The sequence below is a fragment of the Bison bison genome, unplaced genomic scaffold, assembly GCF_000754665.1.
Source record: "Bison bison bison isolate TAMUID 2011002044 unplaced genomic scaffold, Bison_UMD1.0 scf7180017864290, whole genome shotgun sequence".
Taxonomy (NCBI): Eukaryota; Metazoa; Chordata; class Mammalia; order Artiodactyla; family Bovidae; genus Bison; species Bison bison.
The window spans coordinates 3078738-3101849 of record NW_011494862.1 but is presented as its reverse complement, the minus strand read 5'-3'; positions in this window follow the sequence as shown (position 1 = coordinate 3101849).

Sequence of the window (23112 nt, the reverse complement as noted above, 5' to 3'; positions counted from 1 at the left end):
ATATATATATATATATATATATAAACCTATTATTTTTACCGTTATTTTAGAAGTATGTCTCACTGAATAAAGATAAAATGTTTTCCCCCCAGGGCTATAATTCCATTCCCCCAAACACCCTCTTAGGATGTTTCAGTACCTCGGGGGTTCCACTGGGACCTGCATGTCCTCACTCCTGCATGAGCCCTTGCAGATGGAACTGCATCTCCAGCATATCTCTGGAGATGTCCAGATTTGGGGTGACAGGGATCCTTTCACACCCAGGACCTACAACATTAGATCTTGAATGCTCTTCCTCCAAGGAATGATTTCATTATAATTTAGAAATTCAGAGATTGAGTAAGAATCCTTACTACCCTCCATATATTGCCTTGGAGATTCAACATAAAGCTACATCTTCTGCCACTCTCCTTTGCAGTTCTTGTCTTTTCTTCTTTCCTAAATATCCTGCCCACCACTCTGTGCTTACCCAGGGGTTTTAGAGCTTTCCCTAGAGCTTTTACTAGGCTGTGCTCAACACAGTCCCCTAGAATCCTCCCAGTCATCAGTACCTTTTCCATGGTAAGAGTGGTGGCCCTTATTTCAGTCACTAAACAGCTCCATTTCAAGGGGAAAGTATTCAATCTGTGATGATATGGGGTGTCCAAAGCATTGTAACATCTCCACTGAATCCCACAACACACACACAAACACACACACACACACACTGCTAGTATGTCCTGTCCCACAAGTTCAGAGCATAAATACGGTTATATCACCTCTCTTTTGTACTTGAATACTCAAACACCCTCATACCCTATTAGCAAGAAGTGATACCTTGGGACATCCTCAACTCTCACTAGTCCAGTGATCTCCTAAGAGCTTACACAATGCAACAGTGTTCAGACCTGCCCCTCCACACCAAGTTGAAACAAGTGGATGGATGAGCCTAGAGCTGCCATGTCTTCTACCCGGTGTCACCATGGAGACTGGTTCTGCCCATTCCTTCCCATGCTTGTCCCCTTATTTTTACTCTGAAATTACAGGTCTTTCCAATGACACCCTTGTTCTCAGGAATTCTTCCCTATAGTCTTTTCACTGTGCTAGGATAGCTGACCCAGAAGAGCTATTTTTAGGAGCGATTCACTGTGTAAGACCTAGCCCTGTGTCACAAACTTTAAGATCTTGGTCCCAGATCCTTAGCCTAGATGTCTCTTATCCATAATGTTGACTTTATTTTAGAAATCTCATAACCCTTCACTGTCCTGGGCTTAATAGGAGCCCTCCACCCACCCTTCTTCAGCATCTCTACCCAACCAGACCTCAGGGAACAGAATTTGGAAGCTGGGCCTCATGTCTTCCAAAAATGTCTTGGCCTCTTATACAAGTCAATTGTCATCTCCTCCTTTGCCTCCAAATCAATTTCCCCAAGTAGCAGCCTTGCTGGATTGACAAAATTCAGATATACCCCAACCCCCACCCCCAGAACAATGACTGCTTCTTAGCTCTATATTAAACCCTTATAGGGGCCACTCAAGAAACAGCATGACAGATGAGCCACTCTTGATAATATGTATATCCAGACATTTCAGATGAAAAAGCAAAGGCTGAGGATAAAATCCGATAATGCAGTGTGAGCTATTTGTATCTGATATGTTATTTGGTCTGTCTAAACATTCCCTGATAGCTTAGTTTATAAAGAATCCGCCTGCAATGCAGGATACCCCGGTTCAATTCCTGGGTTGGAAAGATCTGCTGGAGAAGGGATAGGCTACCCATTCCAGTATCCTTGGACTTCCCTTGTGGCTCAGCTGAGTAAAGAATCCACCTGCAATGCAGGAGACCTGAGTTTGATCCCTGGGTTGGGAAGATCCCCTGGAGAAAGTGAAAGACTACCACCCTAGTATTCTGGCCTGGAGAATTCCATGGACTATATAGTCCTTGGGGTCACAGAGAGTCAGTCGCTACTGAGCAACTTTCACTTTTCACTTTTAAACAACATAACACATTTCATTAATCTCCTCTTTTGTCTAATTTGGGTGAGCCCTGGAAGACCCGAGTAATTAAGATGTGCAGACAGTAATATAGATAGTGTAACTCCTCTTTAAATATGTTGGCTACTGACAGCTTTCAGAAAGATATTTTGATATAGAAACTCTAATCTCTCCTTGGTTAAAAATATTTGTGAAAAGCAAATTGCTAGCAGATGGAAGCCCTCAAGACCTCCTGCAGCAAGAGGAAAAGTGTTGCTACTGTGGGTAAATGATGAACAAGGTCCAAAGACATCAACCTGTTTCCTCTCTGCGCTGAAAGGAAGCGATAGCAGCATGCGTCATTACTCTTGATTGTGCATCACAGCACAGAAACGTAAGGCTTTAAGATGCGCAATTTGAATACATTCCACTCACCAGAATTGTTAAACAGTTTAGAGAACAACACTTTGGGAGATTCTGGTCCCTGGCCAACAATATCCGTGACCATCTTAATCTCCAGATTCGTCTCCACACGTCTTTTAGTCTGAAGCTTATTGAAAAACCTCAATTTCCTCTCAGAGGGAAAACTGATTAGGAATCAGCTGTGTCGGACTCTGAATCATGTCCGCCTGAGCCAGGGAGAGCAAACAGATTTTCATCTAAAGGGCCAACTCTGATCAATAACGGATTCCGCATCTACATCCAGCCGACAGCCAAGAGTAATGTCTGCGTAGGCACTGGAGGGACGTGCGTAGGCTGTGGTCTGACTCATTCACCTCCCTGCTCCCAGGGCTTCGAGCAGTACACAGCTCACAAAAGGCGCTCAATCACAGTGTGTGAATGAATAAATGGATGAACTAATTAATCTATCACCTCTGGCTCCTATCTTTGAAAAAGTGCAGTGTTGTAGAAATCACACTCAATGAGGAGATGTTAGTTTCAAGGCTACCAACTACCTGGTTAAGTCTCTTTACCACCACCTCTCAATATCCTTCTCTATAAGATGAACACAGCAGAATCTACCCTGATTAATAAGCAGTTGAAATGATGCACTTTACTGAAAACAGCCCAGCACCAAACATTTTTCTGTAGCTGAATTCATCGATTCACCATGTTGCTGTCTGCGTCTCAGAATGAACTGGCCTCTTTTAGCTTGTCTGACCTCAGGACCTCCTGAAGACAGAATTATTTCTCAGGTGCAACCCTCTCTGGGAAACTAGCTTCAGAAAGATGGAGAAGGACTAAGGAACAGAATAGGGAATGCTCCTGAATAGACACATCTATTCATTGCCATGAATAGACACATCGGTGATGAAATTGTTAACTTCTGCACAAAATTACATGGTGAACTTTACAATAACATAATAAAAGGAGAACATGAAAAATCTAAGTGCTACACAGTGACATTTAGATACAAGAGAAGAGGTTTCCAGAGGTGTCTCCTTGACAACCAAAGGCAGAGTGGAGGGAGTGTAACCTTCTGTAGCCTGTTTCTGTCAAAACAAACTATCACATCACTGCATCTGTTCTAGGTAGGGGGGCCTCTCTGGGTTCCACACACAAAAAATCATATTTATCCATTAGAGTAGATTTCATACTCTTTAAATGATTCAAAAATGAACATCACAGGGACATTAGAGAATCACAGTTAAAGTTTTTAGGGTGGCACTCCAAGTCCTCTGTGATCAATTATACACCATCTATCTCCCATTCTCTTTCCTCTGCTCAGATCTTTCTAAAGGCTTTACATCCACGTGAAATAAAACCCCCAAACCCTTATGACACTGGCAAAGCCTATAGAATCTGGGTGGTGTCACCTCCCCACAGGCATCTGCTGTCACATTGCCCCTCACCTACTCTTCTGTAGACCTGCTGTGTGTTAGACAGTGATCCCCACCCCCACACCAACGTGTTTGTCTCTGCTGTGCCCTCATCCTGGCGCACCTTCCACCTTCCTCCTCTCAGGTCCCTGTTGATGCTTCACCTTATCAAAGAGGGCTTCCCTGGCCATTCTCTTTGAATTACCAACTCCCACTGCAGCATCTTCAGTTCTCTAACCCTTCTAAGGGTTCTCTAGCCCTTCATTGCTCTTCTACCATCTGACATTTTGTCATATATGTGTGTGTATATACATGTGTGTGTGTGTATATATATATATATATATATATATATATCTTTGCCCTCATGCACTGTTGCCCCTCCACCTAGGATCTTCTCCCCTGTTCATCTGTTCCTGGTGCCCAGGGGGATACCGTCAACCAGACACGAGTGGAACTAACTGGGAGGAAAGGACAGAAAGCGGGAAGGAGAAGCTTGCCAGAAAAAGGTTGCAGCAGAAAAAAAAATTGTGATAGGAAACAGAGAGAGGTGGAGAAATCACTAACTCTAGAAAAGAAGAAGAGAGTGAGAGGGAAACACTGAGCAATGATCTTCACCAACCTCAGCCTCTTATCTCAGACATGCATTTAAAGTGTCTGCTTCGATGCCAACATCCAGAGTATAGCCTCTCATCTCTCTTCTCCTCCCACCTTTCCATCAACAAAGATCTTTCTTTTTTAATTTATTTTTGACCGAAGTATCGTTGGTCTACAATATTATGTTAGTTTCTGGTGTATAACAAGGTGATTTAGTCATATGTATATTCCATTGTAGTTTATCACAGGATATTGAATATAGTCCCCTGTGCTATATGGTAGGACCTTGCTGTTTATCCACTCTATATGTAATATCATCCCAAACTCCCAAATTCTGCTAATCCCAAACTCCCCAAATCTTCCTTACCCTTTAGGATCAATTTAAATGCTCACCCAGAGGCTCCTCTGTCCAACCCCTCAGAGTTTATATAGCCCTGAAGCCTTGGTTAGGTCTTCTCTCCAGATTTAGAGAGACTTTTCTTTTTCCACTTTTTTTTTTCTCCAACTAGATAGTAAACTTCTTGGGAAGCAGAGGTGTATATTCTTTTGAGATATGTTTGAATCCTGATTCCAATACTTAGTAATGTATTTCATTGAATGAAAATTGATATAAAACACAGCATTATTTTATATACCAGTAAAAACAGAAAAATACTACCCATTAATTATAAGATACCATCAAGTATAAAATGCATCCTGATTGCAGAAATCTGAGAATGTGAAAAGGATACATCAAAGAAATGATGAAATAATGGAAGCTATGAGGATTTAGACTACAGGCTAAACTTCTTTGAAATTCAGACTTTCCTTTTATGAAAATCAGGCTTTTTTCATTTATTCAACAAATATTTATCCATGCTTAAACGTTACAATTTTTTATTAAAAGGAACAGGAACTGGCTCTGGTTAAACAAGTCGAGATTTACTTAAGGAAAGGTATTGGGAGCTCAGAAAACTAAAGAGCGGCTGGAGAAGCAAGACCCAGAGGAACATGAGGCCTAGGAAACAGGAACCATGGCAACAGTCTCCCACCAGGAGGGGTCTGGTTAGGATAGAAATTCTGGTACTTAACACTTTCTCTTGCATTGGATAAATTCAGGAGCCTCTGATGGATGGAGCCTGCCCCCTTGTGTAGGGGTCCTGGCCAGCATCTGCCCCTTTTGGCTTCCAAAGACAAGCACCTGAATTTTCCATCCTATCAAAGCTACATACAACAGGAGACAGAGAATTCCCCAAAGTGATTTGGGACACTGTTGGGAAGGCAAGGAAGGAGGAATGGATGTTTTGTAGCAAAACAAAAAGCAAAAGGAAGACAAATCTCACAGTGAGTTCTTAACATATTTTTCCCAGATGGCTCAGTTGGCGAAGAATCCACCTGCAGTGCAGGAGACACAAGGGGATATGGGTTCTATCTCTAGGTCAGGAAGATTCCCCCAGAGGAGGGAATGGCAGCCCACTCCAGTATTCCTCCCTGGAGAATCCCATGGACAGAGGAGCCTAGCAGGCAACAGTCTATAGTGTCACAAAGAGTCAGACATGACTGAAGTGACTGAACACACACGCACTACCCAGTGAAAGACAGGCATTACCATATTTTTTTTTTCAGTGAAGAAAAGAGATTGCTATGAGAGGATAACTGGGGAGACCTAAATCCAATGACCCTTTCCTCCATCCTTATTTCACGTGGACTGTCAACAGCTTTTGATGCAACTGACTACTCCCTCTCTGAAATGTTTTCTCCATTTGGCTTTGAGAAGATCCTGTCCTCAGGGTTTTCCTGCTTCCTCACTAGCCATTCCTTCTCCTATGCTAGATCCTTCATCTCCCCAACCCTCGAATGCTGGCGGGTCCCAGGATTCAGACCTCAGACCTCTACTCTGTCCACACTCACTCCCATGGGAATCTATCTAATCTCAAGTTTTTCAATAATATCTGTACACCAAAGACTGATACATTTATTTCTCCAATCAGAACCTCTACGTGGACCCCAGACTTACATATCCAACTGATGTTTCAATATCTCCATTAAGATGTCTAATCACAGGTTCAAACTGATCATGTCTAAATATAATTCCTTATCTTCTCTCTGCCAAGCCTGCCCCATGGTCGTCTTCATTTCAGGCAGTAGAAACTCTATCCTCCCACAAACCTTGTGTTGCCTTGGGCTCCTGTCTATCTCTTACACCCCACAGCTAATCCATTGGCAAAGCCAATAAATCTGACCACTTCTGGCAACCCCATCACCAGCACCCTGGTCCAAGCTAAAGTCATCTCTCCTGAACTATTGGAATAAGCCTCCTAATTGGCCAGCCAGTTTGTTTCTCCTCCTACCTTCCTACATTCTGACTGTAGCACAATGCGTTGTAATCCTTTAAAAACCTAGATCAGATTATGGACCCTTCCTCAAAGTCTTGGGATGGCCCATAAGCCCTTACACAATCTTCCTTTGACCCTCTCCAAACCTTATCCCCTGGCTCTCTCTCATTTATCCACTCTGCTCTAGCAGGATTTCTTCCTCCACGTTTTGCAATTGCTCTTGCTTCCTCCCAGAATGCTCTTTCCTCTAGGCTTTCATATGGCTTCCTCCCTCTCCCTTTTAGGTCTTTAACAAAACACCATGTCACTACCAAAGTTAAAACTGTAACACACCACCCCCAAACACACCCACGCACAACCTCCTGCCAAATTCCCCATCTGATTTCCTTCATGCCACTCACTACTATCTGGCATATTATATATTTTATCTACATGTGTGTTAACACGTTAGAATGTGTTAACATTAGAGTGTAAACTGTGTGAGGTTGGGAGCTTCCGGTCACTGCTTACAACATCGCCTGGCACACAGCATGCTTTCAGTAAATATTCTTTGAATGAATCAAGTTGCCTTATCAAGTTGCCTAATCTTTTGAATATCAATTAAATAAATGTGAGAAATAACCCACACCTACAATATAAGATTAACTTAAGAGGCCAGTGAAATACTGTGCCTTGTAAACCAAGCTAGGCTGTATAAATGTAAGGAAGTTTGAGAACCTGTGTTCCACGTGGCCATATTTGACTAATTAGTGCTAAAAGTGCTAATTTAGCACTTTTATGTGGACTGAAAACATAAAAATTTGTTTTGCTACTTGCAGTACAAGTTGTTTAGTCACTAAGTCATATCCAGCCCTTCTGCGACCCCAGAGACTATAGCCCACCAGCTTCCTCTGTTCATGGGATTTCCCAGACAAGATAATGGAGTGGGTTGCCATTTCCTTCTCCAGGGGATCTTCCTGACCCAGGAATCGAAACTGCATCTCTTGCTTGGCAGACAGATTCTTTAGAGACCAAGAAATATCTTTTCCTTTCCTCCACAAAGTTATATGTCCTATCCTCTTTCCACTACACTCTCATTACCTGCTCCTCAAAACCCTATATGAAATAAAAAGAAGCTAACAAACACCTACAAAGCAATGTTACGGGACAATAACAATAATAATTGGTAGCTTTTCTGAAAACATTTTTAAAGCATACAAATATTTTAGGCTTTTATAAGAGAAAATGAAGCATCTGGTAGGCTGAACTAGTAGATTAAGAGGAAGATAAATACAGTGGGAGGGCAGCGCTGGCTGACCCCTGCCAAAGAAATATCCCCTATAGCTGGACCACAGGCACTAGCATTGAGCTGCTTCCTCCCAAGACAAAGCGGAGCTGCATTCATATTGCATCAGCCTCCAAACAAAACGAGTTCTTGGACCTATCCCACCTGGCAGGCTGGGAATATATAATTATAAGTCCGCTGATAGCAATTGTACATGTTTCAGTAGATTAGGAAAAGCAACTAAACAGGGAGTAATTGAATTCAACGCGGTGTGCTAGGAGGGGCTGATTTTCTGGCATTTGTGTTCCATTCAGGCGCTTCCTCCCTCTCCATCTTCATGGCTTGCCTGTCCAATCAGACAAGTCAATTACAGAAGGACTCTATCTTCCTGTAAATGCAGTGGGGAGCAAGGATTATCACAGAGGAGCACCTGCCATGCTGTTGTTTAGTCACTAAGTCATGTCCAACTCTTGGCGACCCTATGGACTGCAGTCCGCCAGGCTCCTTTGTCCATGTGATTTCCCAGGCAAGAATACTGGAGTGGGTGGCCACTTCCTTATCCAGGGGGTCTTCCCCACCCAGGGATCAAACCCACATCTCCTGCATTGGCAGGCAGACTCTTTAACCCTGAGCTACCCGAGAGGACTTGGAACGGAGTCCACCATCTTGCTGGGACTCACCTGCTTCCCTTGTGAGGTTCATGCCTGGAAGGCAGTCCAAGGCTGGCCAAGGGTCGAGCCTGGGGGTGGGGAATTAAGGGTCACTGTGGGGATAATATGGTAATTAGACCTACCAATTATGAAGTGCGTACTTTGTATTTTGTACCAGGACTATGCTAGGGACCTTGTAGGCATGCATCATCTAATCTCATACTCACCGTAACCTAGTGAGGTTGGTACTAATGTGTTCACCACTCTTCGGTGAGAAAGAGGCTGGGAGAGGTGATGTGAGGTTTCCAACGTCACTCATGTTCTAGCACATGAGGATTAAGGGACTTTTCATGATGTGAAGCACCTGGTCCCACTTAGCGCAGGTGTACTCATAAAACTGCCACTGCCTATGCACATTACTAGAGGAAGTAGCAGCAGATGGGGCTCTACTTTCAACAATTTGGACTAGACTCTGACTCTGTGCCCCTCAAGAATCTACCTTGATGTAGCGGCGGTGAAGGTATGGTTTCTAAATCTAGACTTTTATAAAGAAATATTGCCATCTGGTGGACACCTGCCCACACTTTTTAAAAAATCTCCATGAAAAAATTTCAAAAGCAAGGGGAAGGGTGATGATGTATTTTGAACTTGAGTTGTTCTCTTTAGCCTCAATTCTTTCAGATTCAGTTGTAGGTTTCCTGTTTGTGTTATGCTATTAGATAGACTTTTTTTTGTAAATACATGCAAGTCCTCAGAATTCACATGTGTCTAAAAGGAACATGACCACTGTCCACTGACTCCCAACCCCCATGCAAATCAAGTCCTCCTCTTGTTTTCACCATCTTTCTCCATCAGCCTGGGAGTTATTTTTGATACCTTCTTCCTCCTCACCTGATCTCTCCACCCCACATCACACAGTCCCTCATCATGTCTCATCTCCCTCACCTATCTCCAAGCTACTTCTCTCTCCACTTCCTTGGCTACAATACCGATTCATACCACTATCTCTCACTTGAACTGTATATAGTAACTTCTAACTGCTTTTCCTTCTTCTTATCTGGGTCCTGCCTATATTGCTAAACTCCTCTCACGTCACCCTTTGGTTGTTGCTCTGCATCCCAGCTACACTTGCCTGCTTTGGGATTTATACAACATTCTCAGCAATTTCCTTCCTCAGGACCTTACCACATGTTGTCCTCATGGACTTAGATACTCTTATCCCTAAAGCGCTTAAATAGCACCCATTTATTTTACAGCTATGAATTGGAAATATTTGACTCTCATTGTAAATTAAGTCTCCTGTATTCTTTTTTAGGACATCTTGGGTTTTTTAGGGGACATCATTTTTGTAATTATACATTTGTGTATTTGTTTTTTTTAAAACACTTTTATAATTCCTCACCTACCTCATGAGTATAAGTTCCATGAGGGAAAGAGCCACATATGTTTGGTTAAACTTTGTATCTCTGGTACCTAGCACAGAGTTTTATGCATAGGAGATTTTTAAAAAGAAAGCTTATTTTTACCAATATTACTACTGTTGTTAATAAAAAAACCCCACTTGCCTTTAGCACGTGACTTATTAAAAATTTTGTTGTCAATTTGCCAAAGAAGATATACAGACAGTTCTAAGGACAGAATATTTTTGTCCTCCCAAAATTTATATGTTAAATCTTAGCATCCATCCAATGGGACAGAATTAGGAGCTAGGCCTTTCTAAGATAATTAGGTCATGAGGATGTTGCCCCATGATAGGATTAGTGCCCTTCTTTCTCTGTCTTGTATGGATACAAAGCGAAGATGACCCTCTATAAACCAGGAAGAGGGACTTTACCCAGAACCCAACCATGCTGGCACCCTAATCTCAGACTTTCAGCTTCCAGAATTGTGAGAAATAAATGTCTGTTCATTTAGCTACCCAGTCCATGTTATTCTGGTTTAGGTGCCTGGACTAAGACAAATGGCAAATAGGAACATGAGAAAATGTTCAGCATTGTGAGGTGTTAATAATCTCTCTACCCATATCTATTCATATATTTTTAATTGAATTATCCTTCACAGGTGTACCAAACTACATGTCTTTGTCAACCACTCCTGTCCATTCTGGTCTCTAATTCCTGTTTCAGGCACAACAAAAGGGTCCACTGAAGTGCTCTGCAAATAAGAGTCATTGTTTCCTCTAAATCTGTCAACAACGCCTTGATATTAATCTCACAAACTCTTTTTGGACTTCTGACCTCCAGAACTATGAGAGAATAAACTTGTATTGTTTTAAGCTACTAAAAATAAATAAATAAATAAAACTGTCAACAAACCTCCTACAACATTTTTTTTTCAATTTGAGGGTCCCAACCCATTAGTGGGTCAAGAAACCCATTGAGTGGATTGCAACTAGCACTGATATAAAGGATAAGATAGAATAACTACAAATGATATTTAAAATAGTGGCATTTTTATCTCCACTAAACAGAAATATTGAGAAGAGAGCCTATTGTTTTCTTCTCCCCACATTTCCACCTCAACCCACAGCAAGGAGATTGCTTTTCCTAGCTTCTGGGAGAAAGAACATTTTCACCTCCACTTCCAGACCATTTCACAGTTGCCTCAAGGAGGAAACTTGTTCAGTCACTTAAGTCATGTCTGACTCTTTGTGACCCTATGAACTGCAGCACTTCCCTGAACTGCCAGACTTCCCTGAACTTCACTGTCTCCTGGAGTTTGCTCAAAGTCATGTCCACTGAGTCAGTAAGGAGGAAACTAGCAGGTGCTAATCCAAAAGGTTGGGGTCTAATTCATATTGAGTCACTTCTTAATGACTACCTGATCTATTCCCAGCATTCTCCTTTATTTCACGTGCTCTCACACAGTGGCAATCACACCCTGGGCACAGGTGTCCCTATTGGAGGTAGGCCGAGCAATACTTGTGCTCTCTACCCAGCTTTTTGGTCTGCAATGTGAGGAGGGTGAGGCAGCCAGCCTTTCTCTCCTGCATAGCAGGTTAGGTGAATGGATTAGAACCTGCTGCACAGGCCTCACCCTTCTGGACCCAGCCAGTCTCCACTTGAGGGAGCAGGAAAGCCCTTGTTGGTTTCTAGACCCAACCCTCCACCACAGCTAACCAGACATCCCTGCTCTTCTATCAGATAAATCTGGTTTTCTACTTTCTAATTGGCTATTGATATGTGGTTCCCTCTGCTGGGAGCCTTGGAGATTTGGAGCACCAAACCCCACTGCAAACTCCTAACAAGGCGTCTCTGTGACTCTGATAATAAAGAAACCAGATTCATTTCATGGATATTTTAAAACTTCATTCATTTGCTGTTAAGACTTTAGGGAAGTTTTTAATCTTAGTCTTGCATTTGTAAAATAAGGTGTTAGAATCTGATACCTCATCCAAAGCAGAGGTGACAGTGATACCTATCTCATGGGGAAGAGCAGGATTTCATAAGGTAATGCATGTAAAACTCATAGGACAATGTCTTGCACACAGCAAGAGCTTGATAAATATTAGCTACTTGTCTTCCTATTATTTCCTTCCAACTTTTTTAAAGAAAAAGCACTATTTTACTGTATAACAATACATATGTGTGGTAACTAGGAATTCGGTCTGCAGTACTTTCTCATCAAGGGTATCAAAGCAAGGAAAAGGTGATGATCAGTGATAGAAATACAAGAAAATGAAAATATGATTTGAAGGACAAGAAGGTTAAATGAGACATGTTCTAAGGCCCAAGAGAAATAGAGAAAGAAAATGAGCCATGATAATAGAGGCCCCAAAACAGCATGTGATCTTATTGTCAATTCAAACAATACACCTTCCCAGATATGTGACTTTCAGAAAATCGGGACCTGATCCTGCCACCATCCAGGGTGGCACCATTTTTACCTGTCAAACAAGCAACTTTGTGTCCATAGAGAGAGGTGCTGGTATGTGACTAAACAAAGTTGATTGAACACAGAATTCTCTCTTTTCCTTCCCCAAATCTACACTAAAATAATATTCAATGAAAAACAAAAAGGTATAAGTAACAAGAAAAAGGAAAATGGGAGAGAAAACTAAAGCAGACAAGAAATAGGAAGTTTTAATAGATGAACAAGTGACAAGGCAATTGGCTTAGCAAAATGAAGAAAGCTGAAATCTGAATGCCTATGAAGGGTTGGGGGATGAGAACAGAAAGCTGGTGCATTCCACCAAAACCCAGAAAGGCTCAGAATCAGAGGCAGTGAGCACTTTTGAAGGTGAGGGTGTAAAATGGGGCTGAAAAATAAGAGGATTGGTTGAAAGTTTTCATAAGGAGCACTTGGACCTCCAGATTCCACCACCCCCAACTTCCTTTGGCCGCCACCCTCCCGCCCCACCCCCAAAAGACAGGAGATGTTTTTAGAGAATACCAGAGATTCCAAGGGCTTCCCTGGTAGCTCAGCTGGTAAAGAATCCACCTGCAGTGCAGGAGACCCTGGTTCGATTCCTGGGTTGGGAAGATCTGCTAGAGAAGGGAAAGGCTACCCACTCCAGTATTCTAGCCCGGAGAATTCCATGTACTGTATAATCCATGGGGTCGCAAACAGTCAGACATGACTGAGCGACTTGCACTTCACTTCACTTCTAATAGAGATTCTATTAGAATGTAAGTTTCTTGAAAGGATTTTCATCTGATGTGATTACTAGTGGATCAACAATACCTAGGATTATGCCTGGCACAAAGTGCTAAGGAGGTACTGGATAAATATTTGTTGAATGACTGAAAGATCGGGCAAACCAAAAGTATGACATGAGTCATAGTTGAGGACAGGGTACTCAGAAAACAAGGTCAGCTGAAAATCTAGATTTAAAAACTGCAGCAAGACAAGAAAACATGAGGAGACTTCAGGCTCTTTTAATGATGGTAGCCAGACTTAAACCTTCCCTACCTGCAAGTGCTGTGTCAGATTCTTACTGATGTATCTGACTAGCCCAAGGAAAGAGACCTACAGAAACCAACAGAGATCTGTAGGCAGATAGAAGGACCAGATGTACACTACATCACCCATTCACCCCACACATCAAGCTCCGCACACACACAGAAAATCAGAGTCAGCCAGGGATCAGTAAACACCTGAGGAAGGCTGCCAACATGAAAGACACAGACGATGAAAAGGGAACAAAATTTTTTTAAAAGATAAAAACAATTGAGACAATGAAAATAACAGAAAAAAAACTAAAAAAAAAAATCATTAATACTCTCAAAGAGAGGAGAAAATATTGCATCCTTGTAACCCAAACATTTTTTATTAAAAAATAAACTGTGTATGGAATGGAGCAGGGTTGAGAAACAAGGCATTCAGAGAATAAAAGAGGTTTCTCTTAAAATACCAAGATGACAAAAACAATTGTCAGTAACAATAGACATAGTCAGAATATATATTTCCTGGAAAATTTATAATAGGAGATGCATTTTTAGAGAAAAGTATGACCCATCACAACATTAACTCATTAACTATTGGAAAAACTCATTAACTATTATTCATATAAAAGAGTACACATACCATTAATATACCACAGTAAAATATATGTACAAAAAATAATATGTATTTTGTAAGGACACATACAAATAAAAAGATACACAACAGAATTAAAATGTTTGTCTGTGAATAGAAGGGAATGGGCATAGGAATAGGGTAAAAAGGGTATGAATAGAAATTCAATAAATCAAATAAGAGAAGGTCCTTGAACAGACTGATAATGAGAGTTAAGTCAAGAGCTGAGAATTATGATTAGCTGAAGCTTCTGCATCTGAGTTAAAAGTGTCACTGTATTATTCACAATTCTTCTGGTTGGAAGTGACAGAAACCCAACATGCACTAGCATAAACTATCTAAAAGGAATGTACTGGCTCACTCAAAATCCAGGGGTAGTTCTGCTTCAGGCAGCATTTGATCCAGGTATTCACGGGATGTCTACAACTCTCAGCTCTCCTGTGCCAAAACTTGACGACTAATCGGTTTTACTTTGTTCATGAGCTTGTACGTTAGGAATTCAGGAAAGGCTCAACTGGACACTCAATTTCTAATCCAATTGGTGTCAGGTGGTATTTATCCAGGGCCAGAAGTTCTTCTTCCATAATAGCTTCTTCATTCACATATCTGGTGTATTGGTAATCCCTGTCCCCCTTCCTAAGCACTCACACACACTTGCATATTCATACACACACACACACACACACAATGTACTGGGCTTGGTTTTTACTCAACTACTATTTCTGTATAATTATAGTAAATAACTTCATATGTCTAAATTTCCTTATTTCCATCATCTCTTCAGTAATTGTGTCTCTTAACATGCATTGATAGAGCCTTGGGAAATAGTCGTGGTCTTGCAGTTATTGTTCTGGGTCCATAATTTAGTCTCTAACTGGGCCTAACAGGCTTCATCAGTTCAGTTCAGCTCAGTCGCTCAGTTGTGCCTGACTCTTTATGACCCCGTGAACCGCAACACACCAGGCCTCCCTGTCCATCACCAACTCCCAGAGGTTACCCAAACTCATGTCTAGAGTGGAACTAAATATATATATCTTGGCTTGGAGCAGACCCATATTCTTCTGAAATCAAAGGGCCTGTAGGCAAAGTTCAGCACATTTAAAATTACAATGTGTTGTACAGATGTGAGGGCTTATTAACAGTTGTGGACTGAATGTGTCTCTGCATAGAAAAGCTCCCTTCTTTTTAACTGTCACTTTTCTCATCTTGAAGCCATAGAAGGTGTGAGTGAGGGTTTGGGTTACTCATTGTTGTTTACTCATTTGTACTGGCAGAAGAAAGGAAAACAGTTAAAGCTGCCTTCTAGGAAGAGTAATCCGGCCTCATTTAGGGTGGGTTGGGAGAGACTAGATCTATGATCCCTAAATATTTTTTGTTGTGCACGTCATCAGTACAGACTTTGGATATGCAACCCAATATACATATTTTTATTTATATATTATATCCCTGATATGACATAACAAACAAAAGGGATATAACTAACAATATAACTAACAAAAGGGAAAAACACAAAATAAGTGTAGCTATAATTTCAAATACTTTTATCCTGCCTGCATTGTCTTAAAGGCAAGTCAGAAAGACCAGTGGAGATGCTTTTGCAATTATCATATGAAGTTTAAGAAAATTATTCACCTGTAAAGCTTGTCATTAGGACACTAACTGACTAAGAATGTTGGTAAAAATACTACCCTAACCTTTCTCTTTTAGAAAGGAGGAATAAGTTTGCTATTACGGGACAGAAATGCTGAACACTGGTCCCAGTGATACCAGCCTAAGGAAAGAGGTCAGGGTAGCAACTCCATTGTGAGACATAATCAATATTTGTAAAGGGCTTAGAGCCATTAAGATTAGGAGGCAGGGTCAAAGGCAAGATTCATTATGACTGCCAGGTTCCTCAGTTACAAACAGATTCCAAAAATGTGACCTAATCTACCAAGAGCTTGGGCAGATTTACAAAGACAGGAATTTGAGTGAAGTCACTAGCAAAGCACCCCACAAGGTCCTCAAATTGCAAATGAATAGGATTTTATATATGTCTTTCTAGGCTTGGAATAAGAGCTTCTGCTCTCTGCAAAAGTTCTTCCATCTCCTTGCTGGGCATTCAAAGTCTCCCATAATCTGGCTCTCATCTGACTTTCATTCATTCATTCACATTCATTCATTCATTATTTAATGAACACTATTATATTATTCTTATATATTATATAGTAGAATAATAAATGTTATAATAGCTGAGGATGCAACAGTAAACCTAATAGACATAATAAGTTCCATCATATATCTTAGGGTCTGATAAGGGAGACAGACAATAAAAAAATGGGTTGGGGGGGTTAGTCACTAAGTCGTGTCCAACTCTTGCAACCCCATGGACTGTAGCCTGCGAGGCTCCTCTGTCCATGGGATTCTCCAGGCAAGATTACTGGAGTGGGTTGCCATTTCCTTCTCCAGGGGATCTTCCCAACCCAGGAATCGAATCTGGATCTCCTGCACTGCAGGCAAAGTCTTTACCAACTGAGCTATAAGGGAAGCCCCTTAAAAATAAATGTACCAAATAATATTTTATAATGATAAGTAGAAAAGAATAATAATGTATGGTTTAGAGTGATGGGGAGACTGCTACTTATAGTATAGAACTGGTTTTACCCCCCTATCTGAAATAACCTAAAAACAGACAAAATTTAGAAACAACAGTTTACAAAACACTGTACATCAGGTGACAAAAGGATGGTGATCCCTGAAAGATGGAATACAAATGAAAGGTGCTGACTACTTGGAAGGTATTTCCAGGCAAAGCAGAGAGGTGGGAATTCAAGAGGAGCTGATGGGCTCCTTGAGTCAAGGAGATAGGTACGGGAACTCAGGGAGATCAAAGCAACTAGGATTCATGGGAAGGAGCATGAGATCGAAGAGAGCTGAACAAAGAGAACCCAGAGACTCACTGAAAGTCCCCTCTGAATATAATGATGAACTGACTCATTGGAAAAGACCCTGATGCTGGGAAGGATTTAAGGCAAGAGGAGAAGGGGACAAGAGAGGGTGAGATGGTTGGATGGCATCACTGACTTGATGGACAAGAGTTTGAGCAAGGGCTCTGAGAGTTGGTGGTGGACAGGGAAACCTGGTGTGCTTCGGTCCATGGGATCACAAAGAGTCAGATACGACTGATCAACTGAACTGAACTGATGATGAGTGATGACAAACTCATTCAGGTAAAGCAACTAATCAAGGCCAGGGAAGAACCAGCTGTAAGGATCAATGGTAACAGTGCCTGATGTTGATGCAGGACCAGAAATGTTGCCTCTTTCCACCAGCCAGACTGGAAAACCTCAAGATTTATGGATCATTGGGTAGACAAACAATCTGTCTTCAATAGGGGGAGAAATTAGCCCTAGAGCAATAACCACTTTAATGCTGCCAAATTAATCTCAAAAGCAAGACCTAAAAGGATAAATTTGGTTCCAGTAACTTAACTATATTCCAGAACAAAGATCAAGGTTATTTATAGAAATACAAATATATCCAGCAGAATTCATCAGAAACCTCTGAAAACTGATCTGTGCCCAAACTGGTAGTAGGACCAGACGTGACTAATAAATACAAGAAAAAATGTGCAACCTACCTAGTAATCTAGGAAATAGGAGAGGAAACAATGATAAGACATCTAGAGAGTGTTTAAACAGAAATGGTCAGAACACTCTTGAAATTAATGCACCTTTATTCATTCAAAATTTGAATGTGGTCTATAATTCAGTGTAGTCTCAGGACAGGAATAGTCCAATTTTTTTTTTTTAGAAACACTGAGATAATGGAATAATACCAATAATGATGCCAGGATTTTGTACTTAAATCATGGCATTGTTGTTAGTATTATTCTATTATCTCAGTATTTCTAGAGTAATATTGGAATACTAAGAAAAATAGCATTTTAATCACATTTTTTGAGATTACTCAATACTCTGGGAAAAAAAAAAAAACATTTTAGATACTTTGAGAACAATGCAGTGTAAATTGTAATAGCAGAGGTTGCAGGCAAAGTATGTTCCATTCTCCTCCGGATTATAAAGCTAAATGAAATTAGCAGGTCTGTTATCAGAGTGTCAGAGAAAATACTTTCCATTCTCATCACAATTTAGCTCACAGATCCACATGGTTGACTGTGTCTGAGTCAAAGCCTTGTGGCATGGGCTATAGATGGATTGATAATCTAATCATCTATCAGGCTGCTTCTCTTTCTGACACTGCAGGGGCCTTATATTTTCTTCAGGGAATGTCTGGGGTGAGTGCTTGATGAAGAGAAGGTTTCTGTTGAACCATTTAATTAGTTAGCATCTGCGTACATTCCACATCAGGGCCAACATCCAGCTCCTCTGGCCAAATTCTGGCAGTGAGCAAGGGCCTGGCTTGGCCAGACTGGCACTAGCTATCCTTGCTGTGTGGTCTCTCTAACTGAAGGTGTTCATGCTGAGTACCACTGATGGGGAAGGAGAAACATCCCAAACCTCCTCTGCATACCTTGAGGCCAGATGGATTATGCAGGAAGGGAAGCTTTCAGGAAAATTGGAGGATTGTGGATAGAGGAATGAGAAGATTGAGAGATGGGACTTGTTCCATCCAGTTCCCAGGCTTCCCCTCTGGAGTGTGCTACTCTCTGATCCTCTGCAACTCCCCTGGCTTGCTTTCACCCAAATCTGGGTGGTTCCTTTGGGAGCTCACCCTTCCTTTCACAGGATAATTTATTTTGTCCAGAACTTCCCCAATCATTTTATCTTGGCTAGACCCAGCCAGAAGGAGAGAGGAACCTCCGTTCTCCATCTAGTCCTCACTCAAGTGGAAAATCATCTGAGGGCAAAATGGATAGCGTGAGACTTACCATATCTCCTTGAAAGAATGAGTAGGAATAGGAGGAGGACAAGAAAGAGCAGCAGGAAAAGAAGAAGGAGGGAAAGGAAGACCAAAGATACATATTGCCTCTTTGCTGTGTTATTGTAATCACTACTCAGAACTGGGAGGTACTTTAAAATATACAGACCATGTTTAGGTTTTGTATTTTTTAAGAAAATTCAGATATGTTAAAATCTGAAGAATTAGTGAAATCTAGGCTTCAATTTCGGAGAAGGCAATGGCACCCCACTCCAGTACTCTTGCCTGGGAAATCCCATGGACGGAGGAGCCTGGTAGGCTACAGTCCATAGGGGCGCTAAGAGTCAGACACGACTGACGTGACTTAGCAGCAGCAGCAGCAAGCTTCAATTTGCCATATTGAAAAGTTTTCTAATTGTCTACACCAGGGATTGCCACAAGTTTTCTGCCTCTGGAGAGGCAGATACATATTTTAGGCCTTGAGACCCATAAGATTTCTGTCATAACCATTCTGCTCTGTAAGTAGAAGCAGTCAAAGACAATAGATAAAAGAATGGATGTAGTGGCATTCCAGCAAAACTTTATTTACAGAAACAGTTGATGGTCTAGCCCTCTTGGCCATAGTTTTCCAACCACTGATTGACAAAGTGCTTTTTTTATTCTATTTATAACATGAAAAGATAAGTGTTTATGTGTGTGTGTGTGAGAGAGAGAGAGAAACCCCATGTTATTCAAAGAAAAGATATACCGTCATAGTGAAAAGAAAAAAACACGCAATGTAAAAAAAAGTGTATGTTACTCAAAACCGTACCACCTTGAGAAAATCACTGCTAACATTTTGCCAAACATCACAGATTTACTCATACAGACATTTGTGCTGGTGTATATATGCTTTTTTATACATGAGTGGGAAATTCTATGCATGGTCTTCTATAACTTGCTTTCTATGCTCAAAAATAAATTTGGGGCATCTTTCCATGTGAATATATTTAGATCTATCTCTTGTCACAGAGTGCTTTAGATGGAGGTATCATATCTCCTCTAGTGGACATTTGGGTTGCTTACCTTGATAACCTCTATATCTCTGCTTCCTAGCTGACTAGTGGTTGAATCCTTCCAATGACGGGAAATTTTGCTAATTCTTGAGCCCACGTACTTGACCTCTATAAAATAGTGTCTGGGACTTCCGTTCTCCAGAGCTAGAGAGCCTAGCTCTGTAATAAGTCAGAAAGCTCATTTTGAGTTAGTAATCAACTAACTTGAAGTGTCTGCCTGCAATGCGGGAGACCTGGATTCGATCCCTGGGTCGGGAAAATCCCCTGGAGAAGGAAATGGCAACCCACTCCAGTATTCTTGCCTGGAGAATCCCGTGGACAGAGGAGCCTGGTGGGCTACAGTCCACCGGGTCGCAAAGAGTCGGACACGATTGAGCGACTTCACTTTCACTTTCACTTGAGTTAATAACTCAGTTTTGGGCCACTCCCACCCACGCCTCTGGAGGCTTCCATCTATTTGAGTATGGCACAGCATTGAATTGACTACCGATCTATAGTTATAGTTTATGTCATAGCTCCTGCCTGTGCCCATACATGTTTCAACAGGTTACTTGGGGATTTCCAAGATTGTGGGTACTTCTTCCTGATCTAACTTCTACATGAGAAGATGGCAGCCTCTGACTGAGCAGAAAAACCAGTTTGTGAAACACTAACCCAGGTAAGCTATTCAAAAGGAGGCAGTGCTCCATAACTTTTAGGGCAGGTTCAGACAAAGACTGTGGCCATGTGCATTAAGATAAATAAAATCCTTAGGAAGCAACTCTGATATCCCAGATAAATTGTTCTGAAATCTGTGAAGATCCAATCACAGATCGACTGATCTGCCTCATTCTTTCATCTCTCTTCCCCCATCTTCTGACTGAGCCTGTGGTTAAAGTATTGTCGTTGAATACTGAGTGGAAGTTTACATCACAAATTGCAATTAAGTTAAAAAATCAGCTGTCCTGAGTTATAAAACTATTTGTCTTGCATGCTTCATGAAGGATAATACAGCAGAGAAAATCATCTTTTAAAACTTTTTTTTTTTTAATTTCAAAGAACTGGAATCTCAGAGACCATTGTAAATCTCTTTTTAAAGACAAGCAACAACTCCATAAGGTGATGTGCTTGCCCCAAATTCACAGACTGTTAGTGGCAAAGCCAGGACTTAATCTCAAGGGCCTCCTTTCATTATGCGTAAGATTTTACTTCACTACACTGCCACTCTTTCATAGGCAACTGACTGATTGATTTGTCTCAAGTGCTATTGGAAGGTAGAAAATAGTTGGACCAGAAAATAGAAAGGGAAAGAAAAAAGAGTTTTAAAATGTCTAGAGAAAGGAAAAATGGGAAATTAAATAGGTTCCTAGTATAAAGCAAATAAGAAGGCAAAATGCAACCAAGCATTGCTTGAGTGCTCCAAGGAAGACCAAGGGGTCAGGCATTCCTGGGCTGGGCTGAGTATGCCAGTTATGATTGAGTATAACCTCAAGTGCGATCTTAGAGATATCCCACCTGTCCTGTATGCTGTGCAACTTCTCCTAGACCCTCTGTTCAGGGCACACCTGTTCCTGAGTTGTTGGTAATGTTGGTTTCTGACCAGCTGTATCCATCAGTGAGCATTGCCCTCAGGGAACTGCTTTGCCCAATGCTACACCTCTTCCCAGGAATGCAGGATATGGAGATATAAAGGTCTAATACAGGTCTAATACCTTGTACTCGATTTGGTCCATTTCTGAAGAGCCACCCACCTCCTATTGCCTTTGGACTACAGGTCTAGCCATAACCATGTTGAGAGTCAGCATCTTCCACTCCCCTATCCTGCCAGCCTCACTTCCTTACAGGTATATCTTTTTAGCCACTCATCAATAAGCCTTTTTCATGCAAGGTATGTTTCCAGTAATATCTAAGATACTGCTCAATTTCACACTTTGTTTGTATCACTCAGTGTCAGAATTAAGAAGAAAATACACATCTCTTGCCACATCACTTGTTAACCTAAACCATTCTCATCTGCTATACAATTTCCTGTGGTTAAAGCTCTTTACATACAACTTGGCATGACCCATCCTCCTACAAGATGGTCTTGCAAGCTATGGGATGCTGACCACCAGTGTATTAGACAAGATGATTCAGATAGTCCTTGAATGTGCTGGCTTTTACTGTAATAGTTGTTATCTTAGCTTAAGATTCCCCAGAAACAGACCCTGAGATGAGAACTCATGTCAAAATTACTTATTAGTGTTCAGGCCAGCATCGCTGTCATGCAACCTGTAAAGTGGCACACCAGTGCAGTCACATGGGGCCCTGTACTTGGTTTGATAGTCTCTTGCCACCTTCAGATTCTTAATAATTCATGAACATTTAAAAATCTTTTGCCAGGCCCTGCAAATTATGTAATTTGTCCTGATTAGAATATGTTCCTAGGAGGGAGTGAGAAGCAGGTCCCAAAAGGGTAAGAAGGACAAGGAAGAATGTGGCATCAGTCCCATAGAAGTGGGGAGAGAATTTGGCTGAGTCTTGTAGGGAGCCCGGTAGACCCTGGAGATCTACCCTGAAGTTATCCCAATTGAGGGCAAAGGAACTGGAGTATTTATACAGCCATAGTCCTTAGTCACTGTTTAAAGGCTGAGGCAGGGGTAGGGGAACATTAATTCCCAGGTACTTTCAGCTGTTCTGTGAGCTGTAAATCTTGCAGCTGAGTATGGTGTTTTGACAATGAGATGCAGGTGCCAGGCATGGGTGATGGGAATGAACCCACACCGGAGCCAGCGTGCACGAAACTGGACAAGGATCAGAGGGGATATGGTGGGGCATTGACAGCAACTGCTGGAGTTAAGCATATACCTTGTGATCCAAAGTGAGAGACTGATGCTAGTTTACCAAAGTCATGATTTCACTTGTAAAATTACTAACCACAAGCATCATATATGGAAGAAATCACAAAAGTAAGTCAATCAAAAATATAAATTTAAGAAATCATACAGGAGGTACAGCAATATGTAGATGAAATGTGAATGACTGAAGTTTAGACACAGCAGAGCAAAAAGAACACTGGCTAAAGGGTCGTAGGTAAAAGCATGAAGTCTGGAGCCAGACTCTTCGA